The 21,540-nt window shown below is 36.1% G+C and overlaps 2 long non-coding RNA genes across 3 annotated transcripts; one reads left to right on the top strand and one right to left on the bottom strand.

Annotated features, from left to right (window-relative positions):
* The first annotated feature begins 451 nt into the window (after positions 1–451).
* Positions 452–3,040, top strand: LOC136068273 (uncharacterized). Its single transcript, XR_010629660.1, has 3 exons — positions 452–594; positions 956–1,104; positions 2,772–3,040. It is a non-coding gene; the product is annotated as an uncharacterized LOC136068273 (long non-coding RNA).
* A 15,847-nt stretch (positions 3,041–18,887) lies between these two features.
* Positions 18,888–21,027, bottom strand: LOC136068272 (uncharacterized). 2 transcript variants are annotated; one of them, XR_010629657.1, is made up of 3 exons: positions 20,942–21,027; positions 20,105–20,171; positions 18,888–19,213 (listed from the first exon to the last, which is right to left on the bottom strand). It is a non-coding gene; the product is annotated as an uncharacterized LOC136068272 (long non-coding RNA). The 2 variants fall into 2 exon arrangements; XR_010629659.1 differs by having other exon boundaries at positions 21,002–21,027.
* Between the last annotated feature and the right edge of the window lie 513 nt (positions 21,028–21,540).

Here is a 21,540-nt window from a genome sequence, read left to right as displayed (position 1 = left end):
GAATTTTTGTGTTTCTTTATTTTCTCCCACTTTCTCGTCGATTTTCACCGCATTTATTTGATTTTCCTTTCGCACATTTCTCAGAAAATTCAAAAATCGAAGGTCTCCTCTCATCTCGACTCCAACACTGTTGATTCCACTAGTGTGATTACAGGTTCTCCTCTCTCTTAAGAAATGTTTATTGTTGATTTTGAAATTGGAAATTCTCTGAACCTATTGATTGTTGATTTGTAAGGTTGAATCTGTGCTCTATTCTGAAGTAATTATTTAATTTGCTCCTTCAAGCTTCATTTAAATACTCATCTGATTTTTGGAAGATTTTGTTGTATTTGTTTATCGATTTGATTTTTCAGGAATTTCCCGTGCTTTTGGATGATTACCTATAACTTCTGCTCCATTTCTTTTTTAATTAAATACGAAATTCAAATAATTATTTAATTAGATCTTCCAAACTTAAATCTAGGAGATTTGCTGTATTTGTTTATATGGATTGCTTCAAAAAATGCAAGGTGGAACACAACCTGATAGCTATACTATAGCCATTTTTGTCTCCAAAAGAAGATCCATTCTAAGTACGACACCAGAATGAAAAATGTAAGTTTTCATGTGTTTGTGATTCTTTTTTGTTCACATCTCCAGTGTCCATTTGCCATTTGACATTAACTATGTGGTACTACACTTTGTTGTTGTAGTAGTAGTAGTAGTAGTATTTTAAATAATGAGGGTATCTATATGTCTCTGACTCTTCTACTTACTTTGGTATATAAAGTCCATTTGGTTGTTGATGGAATGGTAGACACAGAATGGGTTAGTACTTAGCACTTAGCAATAATGACATTCTACTAACTCAAGTCAAGTGGATGATAAACTGAAAAATGAAAGATAACTAGTTTCAAGATTTGGCTCTAACAAATTTTTTAGATCACTTATGCTTTTTTGTTTTTGGTTGTTGCAGACATCATCTTTCTTTCTTCACATTTTTAAGGTTCAGTTTACAGAGAAAAGAATACAGATTGGAGGGAAGCAACCTTCTAGTTTATTTCTTGCTTCTCTATCCATTCTTCTCAGTGAGCAGGTGCCTTTTGCAGAGAAGGACTTGGCAGTGTAAGTACTCTGAGTTTAACTTAGTAAAATTGAACTTTTACTTCAGTTATAGCTTTTAATCTTCAGTGTATGCATCTAGTGATGTCAGTAGTAAATTCATGAGCTTGCTTGCATACATGCATTCACAGCTGTATTTTTTTTATTTGCTCTGTCTTCACAAGTATTTCAGTTTTAAATTGATCTTTGTCAACGGCATTTTCCCCATAAAAGTAGTACCCTACATCATTCAACCTTTTCAAGTGGTTTGTGTCATGTCCAAGGTTAATCCCATGTACTTAATCCCAGCTCAAATAAACTTTAATCAATGAGATATCTATACCTTGTTAAGTTAGAATAATGTGTCATTAAGATTGGCTTCTAAAGTTACTATTGCTGCACTTATAATGTGTCATTTGCATTCCAAATTTCATCTTTCAGTGTTTTTCCATGCTGGGGCCATGCCTTAGGAAGTGAATGTCCCAAATTCAACTCCCTGCTGGGGCTATTCCTACCAGATTTTCCTGGGTTTATATATATATATATATATATAGTTGGGGGCATTTTTTGCATTCCCTGGATTGGTCTTACCCCGTGTAAAAACCAAATTCAACATTTCTGTTCTTCCCACATTCTAATCCCCCTAGATTCATTCTAGGCTGATGTAAAAAAGTATCAGCTCTGTTATGCTTTGTCTTTTATTTATTTCAACAGATTTGTTTTCTGTTCTGACTTGTAGTCTCTCTTTTTTTTATTTACTAAAAGGCTTTTTCTATTCTGCCCTTCTCCCTAAGTTCTAGTTATTTCAACTAGAAAAAATCATATGTTAGAAAGGACTTTTGATTTGATAGATGGTGTTTCATTTTCATGAATTGGCTAAAGAAGGCACAAAGCTGGCATACCTCATGAGAAACCAACCCAGCTATCCAAAACATAGACTAATATTCAAATTTTAATCAAAGAAGCAGTTTTCCTTCAGTTCTGAGTTGGAATGCTAATAGAATTTCTTATCAACCATTATCTCTGATGAAAACGTGCCAAAAACATGGTAGCACTAGTATTTGGATTTGGATTTTCTAACAATAGGGAGCATTAAATATGTGGCTATACATCTACTTAGAATCCCCTTGATCTCCCATTATTTGATCTTTACTTATACTATTTTCGGGCTGTTCTTGTTGTCTAGTTTCTGGCAGTTCTTAGCAGTTACTTCTTGAAAATTTTCTATTCAGCTTGCCAATGAGTTTCTGATTTGCTGCATTAACACGTACATGCACTAAATAGTAAATACACTTTCTAAATGACCAAATAAAAGTTTCACCAAAAAAAAAAAAAAAAAACTGTTTCTAGTCGTGGAAACAGTGGGCTGTCTAAGAGCTTGGATGAGGAGACACGTTGCCCTTATATATTTAATTATCAAATAATTTTATCTTTATTGCACATCTTTGTTTAATCTCACAATAGTTTCAGGTTTCGATTCCCATATTGTGGTCAGATATAATTCTGCTAGCTTTAGGTCCCTTCTTTTGCAACATACCAGCGGAATGGTTTTGAAAGAATTTTATATTCATAAAAAATTGTGCATTTAGTCTACCTTCATTGGTCATTTGGATTGGATCATTGATTAAATTAACTATACTATTCTTTCTAAATTTTCTCTTGCCTGATGACCATTGTTTGATTTTCTCTAGGCGAGGATTAATGAATTGGCCCTGCAACTACAACAGATTCGACTAAGCAACTCCAACCAAATGCAGCGCTCCCATGCACCCTGATATCTTCTATTGATTCTTGCATTCGTTAGTTTGGCCTAATGGGTGCGTAGTTAGTATGTTAGTGCTTTCAAATGCTGTGAACAAGGTTATGTTGTTTATGAAAAGATCTCTCAATCTCTATAGAATTATCACAGAAACTCAAGAAATGAAAAGCAGAGAAAAGAGAGAAAAACAGAGAGAGAGAATAGTTGCAAAACTTCTTCAAATGTTATATTTCTGAATACAAGACTTAAATTAATTACAATGGAGGCGATCATCTATATTTATACATTCACAGTGAGGGATAGAGAGACGAAGGAGATTGATAACTGTTTCACATATTGATAACCGTTTCACACGTGTTCTAACAACCTCACACACGTGCATTCCCACAGCTAACAAACTTCTAACTGACTTATACTTTATATACAAAACGGCACCGTTCCTTTTAATGAGAAACGGTAGCGTTTTGTTTTGATTTTCCTTTATGTTTGCTTCGCCTTATGCACGACACCGTTTTAGCTGTTGGAACTTCTTTTTCTTCTTCCTCATGATCTGAGCTTGCTAGACCTCCAGTATTACAATGGCTTTCATCCCCCCTCAAAAGAATGGGGAATTTCCACATGAGTTTGGAGGTTAGCCAAAGGAATCTAGGAGAAGGAAGTCCTGTAGTAAACAGATCAGCCAACTGATCATGAGTGGAGATGAACTTAAGCATTACATCACGCCTGAGAACCTTTTCACGAACAAAATGGAAGTCAACTTCGATGTGTTTGGTACGGGCATGAAATACAGGATTAGTAGCAATGGCTAGCGCACTGACATTATCGCACCAGAGAAGACGAGGATGAGGAAGGAAGATACCAAAATCTCGAAGAAGCATGCGAATCCAATACAACTCAGCAGTGGTGGAAGCCAAGGCACGATATTCAGCTTTAGTGGAAGAACGAGACACAGTGCCTTGTTTCTTGGCAGACCAGGAAATAGGAGAATTGCCAAAGAAGAGAACCATGCCAGTAATGGAACGCCTGTCCATAGGGTCGCTAGCCCAATCAGAATCACTGTACGCAGATAAGGAGATAGGACCAGGGGTGAAAGCAATTCCAAAATGTAAGGTGCCTTGGAGGTATCGAAGAATCCTTTTGGCTGCCTGAAGATGATTATGAGTTAGAGTACTCATATGTTGACAAGCTTGTTGAACTGCAAAGGAAAGGTCTAGTCTTGTAAAAGTGAGATATTGTAAGGCACCAACTAAGCTTCTATAGGAAGTGGGATCAGACAAGAGTGGACTGTCATTAGGTAGGAGATGACAGTTAGGAGAGGAAGGAGTTTTACATGGCTTACAATCAGTCATGCCAAACTTCTTAATAAGATCCGAGGCATATTTGGCTTGATGAACAAACAGCCCCGAGGAAGTGTAGTCAATTTGCAGGCCAAGTAAGTAATGGAGGATGCCAAGGTCTTTGAGGTCAAAATCAGCACTTAATAATTTGATCACAGAAGAGACAAACCCTGATTTGTTGCCTGTGATTATGATATCATCCACATATAGCAGCAGGAACACAATGGAAGAACCATGCCTCAAAATGAAGAGATTGCTATCTGCAGCAGAAACACAAAATCCAATATGCAATAATTGAGAAGTAAACCTCTCAAACCAAGCTCTAGGAGCTTGTTTGAGACCATAAAGTGCCTTATGAAGTAGACAGACATGCTGAGGAAAGGAAGGATCAACATATCCTTGAGGTTGAGCCAAATAAACTTCCTCCTTAAGCACTCCATGCAAGAAAGCATTGCTTACATCCAACTGCTTCAGTTTCCATCCAAATTGTACAGCCAAAGCCAGAAGAATTCTAACAGTTGCAGGCTTCACCACAGGACTAAATGTCTCATCATAGTCCAAACCATGCTGTTGAAGATACCCCCTTGCAACTAGCCTGGCTTTATATCTTGCTATAGAGCCATCACTGTGCCTTTTCAACTTATAAACCCACTTGCAAGTGACCACATTCTTATAGGGAGGAAGAGGAACCAAAGTCCAAGTATTTTGCTTCTTAAGGGACTGAAACTCAGAATCCATTGCAGCCACCCATTGAGGGAATTTAGAGGCAACAGTGAAGGATGGAGGCTCTGTGATAGTGTAATCAGCTTGAACCTGCATAACTCTAGGCTTATAGATACCATGCTTTGACCTTGTGAGCATTGGATGAGAATTAGAGGACGTAGGAACAATAGCAGTTGAACTAGACACACTAGGCGCAGGAAGTGAAGAAGAGTTGAAAACAGTAGGAGCTGGAATAGGTAAGGAAGTAGGAATAGAGGAAGGGACAGCCAAAGGGGGAGGAACAGCAGGAATAGGAAGTGATGTAGAAAGGAATGAAGGAAGAAGAGAAGAGGTGAGATCAGGTGGTGTGGAGACACTGGTGGACTCAGTAGGTGAAATAGAACCAGACTCAGCAGCAAGGGGTGGAGGGTGAGAAAACCAATTTGAAAGAGATGAGGAGAAAGGAATATGAGGATCAGTGAAGTTAGAATTATGAGCAAAAGGAAAGAGAGACTCATTAAACAAAACATGACATGCAATGTAGATTCTGTTAGTGGTTGGATCAAGACATATGTAGCCTTTAGAAAGAGGAGGATATCCAAGAAAAATGCAAGGTTTTGATCTAGGTTGTAATTTGTTTTGGTTAAATGGCCTGAGGTATGGATAGCAGGCACACCCAAAGGCTTTAAGAGCATGTAGAGGTGGTGATTTGGAATAAATTTTCTCCCAAGGTGAGTGAAAGCCTAAGACTGAAGAAGGCATTCTGTTGATAAGATAAGTTGCAGCAGAGAAAGCATAGGACCAATAATTGAGAGGAAGATGAGACTGGTATAAAAGAGTGAGACCAGTTTCAACTATGTGCCTGTGCTTTCTCTCTGAAACACCATTCTGCTCAGGTGTATGAGGGCAGGAAGATTGATGAAGAATGCCAGAGGTGGAACAAAAGGATTTAAATTCATGATTGATGTACTCAGAGCCATTATCAGTTCTTAGAACCTTAAGTTTAGAACTGAACTGAGTCTCAACCATGGACTTAAAGTGTTTGAAAACAGCAAGAACCTCAGTTTTATGTTTGAGAAGAAATAACCAAGTAAAACGGGAGTAATCATCAACAAAAATCAGATAGTAATTGAATCCAAGCAAAGAAGTGATTGGAGAAGGACCCCAAACATCACTGTGCACAAGCTCAAGAATTGAATTTGAAACAAGAGGTGTTTTATTCAAATGAAATCTGTGCATTTTTGCACTTATACAGTACTCACAGGATGAACAAACTTCATCAATCTGAGACAAAGAAACAGAAGGAAATACAGATTTTAAAGCAGAAAAGAAAATCTTAGAACTTGGATGCCCAAGTCTATGATGCCATAGCAGAATATTATGTGGTTTGAGAGTGACAAATGCAGAATTCTGAAGAGAATTGGAGCAGGGTGTAGAAGAGAGACTAGGATTAGATGGAATTGGGTAAACTCCATCTTTACTCAACCCTGCGTAGAGGATCTTCCCCGTGGACAAATCCTGAATTAAAAACTTATGTGCATCAAAATAACAAAAAGCATTATTTTGAAGACAAAGTTTATGAACAGATAGAAGATTGGATGCAAGGTCTGGTACTCTTAAAATGTTATTAAGCCTAAAGTTATGAGTTAAGGTTCGAAGCTCACCATTACCAATGTGAGTGACTGGTAGTTCTTGTCCATTGCCAACTGTGACAGATTCTGATCCTTGAACTGGTTGCTGCATGAAAGATAGTTGAGACAGATTAGGTGTCACATGGTCTGAGCAACCAGTGTCAGTTAGCCAGGCATTGGAAGCTTGAACTTGAGCAGCATTAGCCACCATGGAGGCCAGTTTAGCAGGTGGATGCCTCCCTTGATATGTGAAGTCCATTCTATGGTAGCAATCAAGGGCTGAATGACCATTCTTGCCACAGATCTGACAGATAGGCCTACTTGATTGGCCTGAATTATGGTTAGATGGTTGTTTGGATTGATTGGAACTCTGAAACTGAAGAGAACCTCCTGAATTTCCTGAATTGAAACTGTTTGAGTTGAAATTCTGAAACTGATTAGGATGAGAATAACTTCCACCACCATAATGAGAACCTCCAAGATTACCTCCAAAATTATGATGATTACTTCGACCTCTTCCTCTCTGATTATTATTTTTGCCTCCTCTTCCTTGTTGAAAACCTTGAGAATGAAATCTTGCAGCCATAGCCATAGAGGCTGAATCAATTGTATTAGCCCTCTTTTTAATTACTCTCTCCTCAGCATTGAGCAACACATTCAATTCCTCTACTGACAAAACATCACTCCTAGTTCTAATTGCTGAACTAAACGAATCAAATTTAGATGGAAGACCATCAAGAATAATATGGAGCAGCTCTTCGTCATCCACAAACACAGAAACAGCAGCCAATCTATCTCTGGCTTGCTTAATTTTCTGAAAATATCCATCAATGGAATCAACTCCTTTCTTGATTGCATTCAGCTCATTTCTTAGACTCATCACATGAGACCTTGAGACAGATGCAAACCTTTTCTCTAACACGTTCCAAACTCCCCTAGCAGACTTTTGCCCAACTGTAATAGCAAGAATTGCAGGGGAAAGAGTGGAATTCACAAAAGTAAACATGGCTTGTTCACGATTCTTCCAAGCTATGAAAGCTGGATTCACTTCAGTAGTAAAATTACCAGATGAATCTTTAAGAAATCTATCTGGATCAGTGATTGAATCATCAAGAACATCAATCATGGAATAGGTATCAAGGATTACCTCGATTTGATGTTTCCAAACTATGTCGTTCCCATAATCAAGTTTCACAGTCATCGTTGATGACATATTTGATAATAGCAACAGTGAAGTATTCACTGGTAAACTTGCAGTAGCCATAGCAGGGAGATTAGTTGAGGCAGATGCTGAAGAAGACGAAGCTATTGAACTGGATCAAAGCTCTGATACCATGAAAAGATCTCTCAATCTCTATAGAATTATCATAGAAACTCAAGAAATGAAAAGCAGAGAAAAGAGAGAAAAACAGAGAGAGAGAATAGTTGCAAAACTTCTTCAAATGTTATATTTCTGAATACAAGACTTAAATTAATTACAATGGAGGTGATCATCTATATTTATACATTCACAGTGAGGGATAGAGAGAAGGAGGAGATTGATAACTATTTCACATATTGATAACCGTTTCACACGTGTTCTAACAACCTCACACACGTGCATTCCCACAGCTAACAAACTTCTAACTGACTTATACTTTATATACAAAACGGCACCGTTCCTTTTAATGAGAAACGGTAGCGTTTTGTTTTGATTTTCCTTTATGTTTGCTTCGCCTTATGCACGACACCGTTTTAGCTGTTGGAACTTCTTCTTCTTCTTCCTCATGATCTGAGCTTGCTGGACCTCCAGTATTACAATGGCTTTCAGTTTATCTGTAGGTACTACAAATGGTGTTTCCCCTCTTATATTCAAATGGTAGGCAGTGATGAAAGACTCATTTTAGATTTCATTTGAATACACCTTTAAGGATTACTTCTCTTAACTGTTTGTATCATCGATTTCAATATTGAATCTCTTTTTTTAGTAATTTATCTCAATATATAAGTTGGCATTTTGTATATATATATTTTGTGCATGATTGTGGTTTTTTTATTTTTTATTTTTTTTTAAAATCTTATTTTGAGGGTCAAGAAACACTTTAAATAATCTTATTTATCAAGGGTTGTAAATATAAATATTTTAAACCTTGGTAAAATGTTATTTAAGGGTCTCTTAACCCTCATAATAAAATAGAGCACTTGTTTTGAGGGTCACGAAGGCCTTCAAAATTTCCTTTTCAACGGTATAAGTTTCGAAGGTTATCAAGGGTCAATTGGACTCTCAAAATATTTTTTCTCAAGGTTTTTTAATACCATTTTCAAGGGTTTTGACCCTTGAAAAAAATCAGATTTGTTGTCGTTCACCAACGGTTTTAGCTTGTCGACAATGGAGAATACTATAGTTTCTGCCATATTGTTTCTCCTTACTCCCTTATATCATTGCTTCTGAATATTGTTGGTATTGGGCTCGTGTATTTAGTAGATCTTTGAAATTTGAATTTCACTAACTACATCTCAGTGTGAGCCAGCACCTTGAGATCTGCAACGATCAACTTGTCCTGCTCAGTTTCCAAATTCAACATGCTGCTGGTATGGACTATGGAGCCCGGCAAAGCTAGCTGTCGATTTGGGCTTGCGGACTTGTTCTTGGTTTAATCCAGGAAGCAACCTCTTCTGTTTCTAAATTGGACAAAACTCCTTCTAAATTAATGGGTGGCGTGTGCAAGAGAAAAAATAACAAAAAAAATAAACGGGAAAATTTTCCTTTCACACACAAAAATCAACCTACAATCCACTAACCATTCTTCATTTTATTAAAATAAAAATTTTTCCATTCACACGCAAAAATCAACCTACAATCCACTAACCATTCTTTATTTTATCAAAAATGCTACAGTGAGACTTTACCCAAGAAAAGAAAAAGGATCATTGTAGGTCTTTTATTTATGCTAATACTGTAATATTTTTCTTCTCTCACCTCTATTTCTAGGATTAATAAATGAGTGTTACTATAAGTCTATAATCACTTGAAAGTTGTAACCACCCAATACATCTAGAGACATTATTAATTTCACACAATGAATGTTTTCAACCGTGATTGGGATTCACAATATGTTAAGTGTTTGTGGTAAGGTTGACCGTGTGAAATAAATGTTAATCCCATAATATTGTTTGTCCATATGATTGTTATTGATGACGCTGAGATCGTTAGTAGTTAGGTTTGTCCAAATTAAACCAATACAAGCCCGTCCAGCCTCTTGCACGATCAATAAAAAGAAAGGGGATTCTCGTAGGTGGTCATCGATGTGGTGTCGGCCACAGAGTCTCCGATGGTAAAGTTAGTGAACAGACCTCAGGGAGTAAAAAGAATTCTATGATTAGAGTGAGAGGTGATCAATGTGTATGTATCTTGTCTAGGATTTGGTAGATCCTATAAATAGGCTCACCTTGCTAGCCGTTGTCCCCCTTGAATGGTGACTTGAAAGCTGGTTTGTTAACATCTTAGGCTTACTCAATTCGGCCTTAATGGAGGTTCCAACGGTCTTATCTCTGATATATAACCGTCGGGGCATTAAATTGCAGTCTTTATGATCCTCTATCCTCGTCCAAGCTGGCTCCTCTAGACGAGGGTTATTATTTGGTCTATCAGTTATAATTACTCCATTTTTTCCCCTTATTAAGTGTGGGTAATTTCATAAAATACCTTGGGAGCTTGAGAGAGAATATTGTAGTTTCGCCCATATTGCGTCTCTTCTTTATTCTTCTCTTTGATGAAAGATTGACCACGATTAGGCTTACTGTTTAGATTTTGAAATTTGAAAATTAATGCCATGAAATTAAAATAATAATAAAATAAACACAAAAAACTATCTTTTTAAACCCTATAACTTAGGGTTGTAACAAATTAAATTTTATATTTTCAAAATTAATACATTGAACATTTCCTATAAAAAAAAATGCGTTGAACAAAAAATAAGATATTTCTTTTTTAGAATAATATATTAATTAAACCAAAATTAACAAATTTAATCTAACTTTCAAAAAGTCACGTTGAACCACGTACCATTTAAGTATGTTGATCATGTACATGTGGGCCAGCAGGGCAATGTTTAATAAACCATGCTCTTTTCTTGTGGGTCTCCTCCTCCTACCCACTGAATTTAACATGGGCGACCAGGGAAAGATAAAAAATTTACCATATATAACTACTCCATTTGTCTTTTTAATCAAGTGTGGTTATTTTATGAAATACTATGGAGTAATATGAGGAACAAGTCTTGAACATTGCAAATGTGATGTGTAGGAATCTTGCTATAGATTACAATTACAAGGTAAAAGTCAATCTTGCCCTGTGTGAGAATTTGTGAAAGAAAACTCTGATTGCATTAATTAGAAAATGATTGTACAAGAGTTATTTTATACAAGAGCTGAAGCAAAAACAAACTCCTAACAAACTCCACATTATACGGATCTAAGTTGTATAACCAACCAAATCATTACAAGTGTACATGTATAAATAACTTCTAAACTACAGAAATGAACTAATCCTAAGCTACAAGTTGCACAAGCTGTTGTTCTGGACTAAAGGACTGTTCGTATTGCTATAACTGATGCAATCTTCCACTCCTCTGTTTTGGACCCCTGCCTCTCTGCCTGAAAGTTTGTCTCTCTCTCTATATCTCAGTGCTTGTTCATCTTAGCTTGCAACATTAGACTTGCCCTTCTGATACCCTGTGGGAGTTGTCTAATAAAATTTCAAATCGAAGAGGTAATGGTCTTGGACTTTGTCTTCGAGCATTGCTTAGAATATATAATACCTTCTCGCGAGTTGCAAAAAGGGGGAAGTGAATATAATTGATACTATTATACACTATAAGATTAGTTTTAACCATAACTAATTACCCTTCGATCAGCTAATACTTTTTTCTGTTCCTAACATGTACATCTAGGGTTTGACCCCTCCTCTGTTAAGGTATGCTTACATTATATTTTTATAAAATAATTATATTATCCTTTCCCAAGAATCGCATAGGTTTGCAAGAAAGATCAAAACCACAAAGAGAACAATTCATAGAAGTTCAAATCCTTTCACAAAGCAAAATAAATTTACAAGATGATTCCATTCGTAATTAGGAAAATAGTAACACCAACCAACCCTTGATTTCTCTAGTTTTGTGAATTTAAATGAGAGGTAGAGTGAAGGAGACAAGGATTAAACTCAAGATCTCATGTTTTAATACCATGTTAAATTACCAATTGTCTCAAAAGTTTAAGTTATTGGAATATGGTAAATTGAATCATTTAACTCAAGAAGGGGCAATGCTCCTTCGTCTATAATCAACGAATTCAACTTCTCTCCGTCATTTTTTTTTTTTTTTTTTTTGGATACAAGTATTGTTCAATACTATGTCCATTCCAGCACACACCCAATTCCAAGCGCTGCGTTTTGTGTACCCAAGCAAGATTTTGGTAATTCCTTGCAATTGCATGAGCCGCGTGTCTTACAGTTATTTAACCAATCCAATTAACTATTAATTAGGTAAATCGTCCCGACTTTACCCTTTTTGTATAGAGAGGTTTATTTCATTGTAATCAAGAACTGTAATTTTCATTTTGAATAGAAAAGTGTGGAATAGTAGCTCCAACCTTGGTACTCCGAGTGGTCTTGCTGCAGGGCTCAAGCAATGTTCTAATGCTTTGAGTAGTTGGAGTATGGGAGTCTTTGGGCATATACTGAAAAAGATTGAAGAAAAGAAGAAGACTCTACACAAGCTGACTGTGCAGGATAGAGAGGGGCAGAATGGAGCTGAAATTAATAGGTTGAAAAAGGAAATAAATGAATTACTTGATGGGGAAGAAGTGTGGTGGCAGCAGAGATCAAGGGTCCGATGGTTAAGGGAAGGTGACCGCAATACAAAATATTTTCACAACCGTGTGTCAGAGAGGCGAAGAAAGAACACTATATTGGGGCTATGGAATGAGAATGGACTCTGGTGTGAAAGCAAAGAAAGTGTTGCTGCCACAGCCATCTCCTACTTCGAGAACATCTATACTACTACAAACCCAACCCGAATTGATGAAGTAGTAAGCCGCATTCCAGCCAAAGTCTCCAGAGAAATGAATGACAGCTTGGTTCGAAACTTTACTACAGAAGAGGTCAGAGTCGCTCTTCAACAAATGCACCCAACTCGAGCTCCCGGCCCCGACGATATGTCAGCCATTTTTTATCAGAAATACTGGAATATTGTTGGCTGTGATGTTACTAATATGGTGCTTAATGTGCTTAATTTAGATAATCCCATGACTGAATTAAACAAAACTAATATCACTCTTGTGCCGAAAGTAAAACAGCCTACCAGAATGAAAGAGTTTCGGCCCATTAGCCTTAGTAATGTTGCCTACAAACTTATCTCCAAAGTTCTTGCCAATCATCTTAAAGTAGTTTTGCCACAGCTCATTTCAGAAAATCAGAGTGCCTTCTTAACTGAGAGGCTGATCACCGATAATATTCTAGTGGCTTTTGAACTAATGCACTACTTAGATCATAAGAAGGAAGCAAGAGATGGGTTTATGGCTGTCAAGCTAGACATGAGCAAGGCTTATGATAGAGTGGAGTGGAAGTTTATTGAGGAAGTAATGCGAAGATTGAGTTTTCATGAGCGATGGATAGGGTGGATTATGAGATGCATCACCACGGTTTCATATTCCATCATTATCAATGGGGAAGCACATGGCAGCATAGTACCCTCTCGAGGGCTGCGTTAGCGGGATCCGCTCTCTTCCTACCTCTTCCTATTATGCACAGAAGCCTTTTCAACACTGATTGAAGAAGAAAACAATAACAACACCCTCACAGGTATATCCATTTGCAGAGGTAGTCCGAAAGTAACTCATTTGTTCTTCGCCGACGATAGCCTACTCTTTTGTAAGGCAGATAATCAAGAGTGCAACAAAATGGTGGAGATTCTTCAGTAGTATGAAGCAGCCTCAGGTCAGCAAGTGAACACGGATAAATCCTCTGTGTTCTTTAGCCACAACACAACATCTTCAATGAAAGAGGGAGTGATGGACATCCTAGGACCTATGCAACATACAAGACATGGTAAGGATCTTGGTCTCCCATCTCTAATTGGAAAGTCCAAAAACCAAATCTTTGCTGAAATCAAAGAAAAGGTGGGGAAAAAACTCTTGGGTTGGAAGGAAAAGATGCTTTCGATGGGGGAAAAAGAAATTCTTATCAAGGCAGTAGCACAAGCAGTCCCCACCTATACTATGGGTTGTTTTCTGTTGCCTAAAGGTCTCTGTGAGGATTTGGAGGGGATGATGAGGAATTTTTGGTGGGGTCAGAGAAACCAAGAAACAAAAATGGCTTGGGTTGGCTGGAAAAAGATGTGCAAGGCTAAGAGACAAGGAGGCATGGGTTTTCGCAATCTCCAAGCCTTCAATCTAGCTATTCTAGCAAAGCAAGGTTGGCGGCTTCTCTCGAACCCAACTTCATTAGTGGCTCACATCTACAAAGCAAAATATTACCCCTTTGGAGATGTTTTAGGGGTGAAGCTTGGAAGCAATCCCTCGTACACTTGGCGAAGCATACATAACAGTTTGGAGGTTATTTGGAGGGGCTCTAGGTGGAGGGTTGGAAATGGAAAGCTTATACACATTTGGGAGGACAAATGGCTCCCCACACCAACTACATATAGAGTATGCAGCCCACCTAGACTCTTTGATGATTTTCCTATGGTTTCCTCACTCATTGACGAGGACACAAGGCGTTGGAAAGCTGATATTGTCCGTTCCCTCTTTCTACCCTTCGAAGCCCAAACCATCCTAAATATTCCTCTAAGCTTTAACTTACCTGAGGATTCCATTGGCTGGATTGGAAACAAATGTGGTGTATTTTTCGTCAAGAGTGCATATTATATGGCTTCAACACTTGTGGATCTGTCTGTGGAAGCTGAGAGCTCTTATGGGGACTATAGGACCCCCCTTTGGAAGAAGATGTGGCAACTGAAGCTACCTGCAAAAATCCGAGTTTTCGCTTGGAGGTCCTGTATGAATGGACAGCCAACTCGGCTAAATTTGGAAAATAGAGGGGTCAGAATTGAAGGCTCTTGCCCATTATGTAAGAAGGGTCCGGAAAGCATCAAACATGCATTAGTTCATTGCAGGAAGGCCTGGGAGGTTTGGTGGAGCTGGCAGACCTGTCCAATAAATTTGGGAGAAGGAAACTTGGATATCACAGATATAGCAATGCAGATTATGGAAAAGGGGACAGATATGGATATGGAGATCTTCTTCGTCACAGCTTGGTCAATCTGGTACAATAGAAACCAGGTGGTACACGAACAGCCTTTCCTAGCACCCTCTCAGCTTTGGGATTATGCCCAAAGGCTTCGGTGTGACTATAAAGGTGCAATAATAGCAAACCTTCTTAGGCAGCAGCCCCCTGGTGTTGGTTGGGCAGCCCCACCTCCGGACACGTTCAAGATAAATGTTGATGGAGCTACAGCTGATGATGGCAAACGTTCTAGTGTCGGGGTAGTGATACGTGATTGTAGAGGTTTTATGGTTGCTGCAAGAAGCGTTTTGTTGAATGCTTCCTATGATGTGGAGACTACTGAAGCTCTTGCAATTGAGGCTGGGATTCTTTTGGCTGGTGAGTTAAAGCTTACTCAGGTAATTATAGAATCAAACTCCCTTATTGTTGTCCAAGCGGTGAACTCAGGATCATGCCATGGAACTATGGGCCCTGTTATCCATGGTGCTCTTATTTTGCTTAATCAGTTTAGAAGTTGGAAAGTACTGCATCTGAAAAGGGACTACAACAAAGTGGCACATGAGCTAGCTTAGCTTGCTAGAATGGTTGAGATGTCTTAGTCCTGGATAGGGACCGAGCCCCCTTGGCTTCATAATCTGCTAATGTTAGATAGATCAAAGTGCTAGTGTTGGCTTTGTTTTCTGCCTTGTTGTAATTCAATCTCAGATATTAATGGAAAGTTTGAGTTTCATTTCAAAAAAAAAAATAAGTTATTCCAAATGTACACAATGCATGTAGCTGAAGGCTAATTGACTTACGGATTTAGACTAGCGCTTTAATTCCAATGGTCGCTTCATTGTAAGAAGTGCATACTTTATGTTTATGGAGGAATATTGGAGAAGAGAAATCATATAGGTGAGAGCTCAAATTCAGGTCAGCTCTAATAAATATATGGGGTTGTGTTAGGTCTGCAAATGTGCCTAATAAATTCAAATTTCTTTTGTGCTTTCTCTATAATACTTTGCACACTAAGAGCAATCTATTTGCCAAGAAGATTCGCTCATGCTCTATGTGATCGATCTCAATTGTGAAGAAGTCGAGATAGTTACACATGTTGACACATACTGTATTCATGCTGTAACAGACTTTGGAGATCTGGACAACATGTTGGTTGCACATTGGTGAGTTGTTGTCAACGACCATGGAGTTCTATGACATGCTAGAATGGGATCATGTAGCTCACTAGCATGGTATGGATTTAGATCTCTTTTTCATGATTGTTCATTTACTTGATAAGCAATTAGGGGGTGTGTATGGGTTAAGATTTGGTGTATTTTTCAACCCAATACGATCTACTTAGGTTGAGAAACCTGTAACCCAAAATAGTTTTAAAAACAAACCCAACCCCAGTCGTAGAATTTTTTTTTTCTCCTGATTTAATTTTTTTAAAAAAGAAATTAAATTGTCTTTTCAATCTATATTTAAATTTATTGTTCAATAAATGATTGTAATTTACATAATTTGATATAATATTACCGCTTTATCAAAACTATGTCTTAAATTATCAAAATAAATGAAACTAAAATATTTAAAATACAAATATTTCTGTTTTTTCAAAAAAAATAAAAATATATACTTTAAATTATTAATAGCCTAAATCATTAGATAGGTTATTAAAGCTAACAACAACATAAAAGAGATCGACCCACAAAAATCAGGTCCAGACATCCTGCATCGTGTTGGATATTGGGTTGACAGGTGACTTTAAATGTGGATGTGGAGCAAAATATGTCTCACAACAAATTGCCCAAAATAGGTGGTGGTCTGATCCAATAAATCCGTGGGCCTCTATACAATACGCCCAGTTGCCCATCAAAATAGAGCCGAAACAGCCCTTTTTACTGCTTCTTTTATAATACAAAATAATATATATAGAATATATTATTTGTATTTTAATTAAGTTTTTTTTATTTAATTTACATGTCATTAATGAATTTTTTTAAATTAATTTGTGCATACGGCATAGTTTGAACATACTATTATTCTTTTCTTTTCTTTTTTGGCAAAATTTGCCAAATGGTATATTTTTCCAAAAAATTTAGGTGCGTAGCATGAGTTCAAAGTTAATTAGTTAGTTAGACTGTTTTTGAAAATCGATTTTGGCAAAATCGACTTTGGGCTGAAAAATAAACGCTATAGTGACGTTTTTTTTAGTGGCGTTTGTAAAAACGCCACTATAGGTACCATATAGTGGCTATAGGCACGGAAAAAACGCCACTATAACGTTCATTTTCCAGCCCAAAGTCGATTTTGCCAAACTCGATTTTCAAAGACAGTCTAACTTACTAAATAACTTTGAATGCATGCCACGTGCCTAATTTTTTTGGAAAAATATATTATTTGGCAAATTTTGCCTTTCTTTTTTCCTTTTCTTTTTTCCTTTTTTGTGTTGAAAGAGAGAAGTTTGCGTTGGAGATTGGAGTTGGGCTGCCATTAGTTCCAAGTCGTGACAAGAAGCAACGACTTTTCTTCTAAGGCAAATTAGTACTGTCAAATTAAAAAAAAAAAAAAAAACTTAGTATTTTCAATCAAAATTATGTTTGATGGCGATCTTTTATAAAATAAAATTCATTTTTCCATTTTCATAATGAAATTCTTAAAAAATGAAAAATACAAATTATCAAATTTTATACTAAAATAAGTAAAAAATCTTTCAATTGAACTAATGAAGTTTTTAGCAATATGAGTGATCCAAAACTTAGAGGAATAAATTAGGTTCCAAACATATTTGAAATTATCTTACTCTAACCCATTATGTGACAACTAAAAATACATTTCATGTGTAGTTTTAGTGATAATTTTTTTTTCAATGAGTCAATAACTTGTTAATCGCCACATAATGGGTTAAAAAAATAGATTAAAATATATTTGATACCAAACTTTATCAAATATTTACTAGATATAAGAGCACATTTTACAATAAAAAATAAAATTGCAAAAAATAAAGTTATATCTCTATAACTATTAGACCATTTATTTTGTTTAAGAGCATCTTTGGACTAATTCAAACATTTGGGAGAGGGGGGAGGGCAACTCTTATTTTTGTAGACTAAATTTTGAAAACATTAAAATAAATATATATATATATATATATATTTCAAAATTTTGGCCCTTCTACATAGCTCTACCCCTATATTCTAGGAAAATACTGAAGTTATTATAAATTTTATTAATAAAAGGACTTACAAATTAACTGACGTGACAATAAATATAATTAATATTAACAATGATAAACAAAATTTTAAACTAATTATTTATGTTGTGTTTAAAAGTTGACTTATCAGTTTATAATGTTAATGCACGAAACTTTGTATTAGTCATAACACGTCACTCTCTTGTATTTTATTTTTATTTTTTTGGAGAGAGCACTCTCTTGTATTTCGATGGTTCATGATTGGACTGATTAATACGTTAAATGATTTGGCTTGCTCCTAATAAACTGAAAGCAACATGCCCAAAATACATGTTCAAATATGATTAGTTTCAATCCCGTGTCCCATACTCCCATCTATTGCATGCAGGCATTGTATTATTGGACGTGTCCCACTTAGTGCATTGCATTATTGGACAAAAGCTCTATCTAACATCTCTATATATATTAAAAGGATTTAGAAAGTTAGTTATTACTTTTTTTTCTTGTCAAAAATACCCTTAAATTAATTAACCAACAACTTAAAAATTGGGTTAAAATAGTAAATTGGCAAAAGAAAGTTAGTTATTGCTTTTTTTATTGTCAAAAATATCTCTACCTAAAACTTAAAAATGAGGTTAAAATAGTAAATTAACAAAAATAACAAATTCTTACTTCTATATTGAAATGTCTTCCTGCTTCTAATAAACTCCTACTTTTACGTTAATTTAAGTTCATACTTTTACGTTAATAAGATCACTCTTTTGTTAGTATTAAAACTCCTGTCACGACCGAAACCTGTACTTCAGGATTTAGAGCATGACCGGCATATTAATATCAAGTTTATCTCAATGCGAACACAAACCAACTTAAACTGAAGAGGCTTATTCAGAATTTGTTTCTTGAATACCTGTTTATTTTCGTGCATAAAACCCATAATATACAATAATGATGAAAACCCTAAAATTTCAATTCCTTTAAACTTGGAAGATTACCACCTGGTTGATACTTAGGGTATTCGTGTAAATATTACATAGCTAAACATTTAGCAAACTCTTATTACAAACCTAACCCCAAAGACATACAACCGGGGTTCAAAACAAACTAAGTTACGAAATTACATCTGTGCTCAAGAATCAAGTACATCTTGATTCCTCCTATACAACAAAAGAGCTAACCTACTATACAACAAGAACTCTACATTCTAATAAGCGAGAAAACACAGAATCCTTGCCACCTCTAATACTCTCGCTGCTTCCAAGAAGAATCTGTGCACTGAAATATAATAGGGTGAGCTGTGAAACCCAGTAAGGTTATTAAGCTTCATGGGCCTTCAATAAAAATGCATGTAAATCAAATATTTTATGGATATGCCAGCTTGGATAAAATAACCTTCCTACTATGTATATTGTTCTGAAATTAACGTATGAACTTCCAGATAAAATACTTTATTTCCTTTCATATAAAAATAAAAGGACATAATAAGAAACTTAAACAAAATTCGATAATCTTATCTTTGGATAGATAATAAAACACTTTATCATAAACTTCTCATCAGGCTTATCATCATAATTTTCTTATAATTTCCAAATAGCTTAATAACTCATTTATAGTACATATTAGTTAATCCAATTGTAAGTCTGTCACAACTTTGGGAGGCTTCCAGCACAGAGTGCCAGGCATCCAACATTCCCCACGATGCTAGGTAATTTCGAAATCATATCATAATACATATTTTCAACCATGGGGGTAGATTGACATCCTCCCCAAGTTGGCCGTTACCAACAAGGGCGGGTACAGCAGAACCAGTCTCACTTATAATGGCCAATTAGAATCTCCATGGAAATGCCAGTACTATAACCCCTACTGGCTGAGTTCAGAGCATAACAATGGAATAACGAAAAACTACATTTTCTGAGAACTTTGCATATACATAATTATTTCACAATAGTAGCATATCCATTTCATTCTTAAATATTGTGTTCGTGATATAAATCATAGCATCAATATGCTAAAATTATTATATATATAAGATTGAACAACTCACGAACACATATTTTACTTAACTCAGGCTTATACGTCATATCTCCAAATAATAACTTTAATGCGTAATACTTTTCTAAAAATATTTATACTTATCAAAAGCACATGTCACAATTTCCTTACCTAAAAACAGAAGGCGCGAGAGATTGTATAAAAGGAGCTCAAGTGTCCGTGTTCTCATTCTCGTCACCTAAATAAAAAACCAAAACTTATTACTGACCAACTCTTCCTAATATATAAACTTATACCTCAAACACAATCTAACTCTCAAACTCAAGAAAACCTTAATTCCCATCACATAAAGTTCCCCAAAGCACATGATACAATCATTAAACATATTATGCACCCAAACCATACCTAAACCAGGGCATAAAATTTATATGTAATCAAAACATACCAAAGGATGACGATATTAAATTATAGCTCAAAACATTCACCCTAGCTTGAGAATTAAATCTACAAATTCAGAGTTATCCTACCCTGTTTGCGGTTCATTTCAGCAACAAAATTCCCATTTGTAAAATACGAATGGGCTATCCACACACATCTAAATATTATAAAATTTTACAGAACTACTCTCCTATATGTCCAGTATATACGATGAAAATTTCATGGTCAAATCATAAAACCATGATTTATTAAAAATCATACAATACAACGTGTTCAAATCTGTCCTGTCAGAAACTCATGCAAATTAGAAATTAAATCATTATTTTTCTATTCATCCAAATTCTGTGAAACCACTTCCAAAACAACCATATGTGTCTTAGGGTTCATAAAAACTATTCCTAGCATCCTAATTCACAAAATATGATTTAATACAGAATTTTCTTGTTGTAAACATCAAATATGTCACAGTGACAGCTTCAGTGCATGTTCTTACAAAAATCATCAACAAATAGCAATTGGCCTTCATATCACTTGAGTATTTTTATACCTATCCTAAAAGTATTGAAATACCTTAATAAGCATCCAAATGACCATAATCATCAAACTTTCAATTTACTAAAACAGATTTACCAGTTCAGCTTCTAAAATCAGAACAGGTGTAAGAGCAAAGAGGGTGGAAAAACAAAAACAAGGAAAAGGAGTAGAGAAAGAGGGCTGGACTTTTTGGTCTGATGCAGCCAATAAAATAGGATAAGGAGAAGACTTTTGGGCAGCAAAAGAAGATAGAAGTGTGGAATTTTGGGGTGGGAGGTACGTGTGTTTGAGAGAAGGGCTTGAGAGAGCTTCCTAGCTCTTTCCTTAAGAGAAATAGAGGCAAAGTGTGATGACTTTTCTGATTTGTGTGTGTGTACCCGTGGAAAATAGAGAGGAATAACTTCTTGGATGTTCTAATTGCTTGCGAAAGTCAAGGATAGTGGCTCTTGGTGAATTGCATGGCCCGCTAAGTCTTGGCCTTTTGATTTGTAACATGCATAATGCTTTAGCATTATTTGTTTTTGACGATATCTAAGTCCACGAGCAAGTATTTGTNGACGATATCTAAGTCCACGAGAAGCAGTATTTGTTTTGAATTCTCATTGGTTGCATATGGGTTGAATTTCCACTATCAC

This window comes from Quercus suber, unplaced genomic scaffold, assembly GCF_002906115.3.
Source record: "Quercus suber isolate HL8 unplaced genomic scaffold, Cork oak 2.0 scaffold_107, whole genome shotgun sequence".
Classification (NCBI taxonomy): domain Eukaryota; kingdom Viridiplantae; phylum Streptophyta; class Magnoliopsida; order Fagales; family Fagaceae; genus Quercus; species Quercus suber.
Note: the sequence above shows the minus strand (reverse complement) of the source record. Positions and strands in the feature narration are given on the sequence as shown.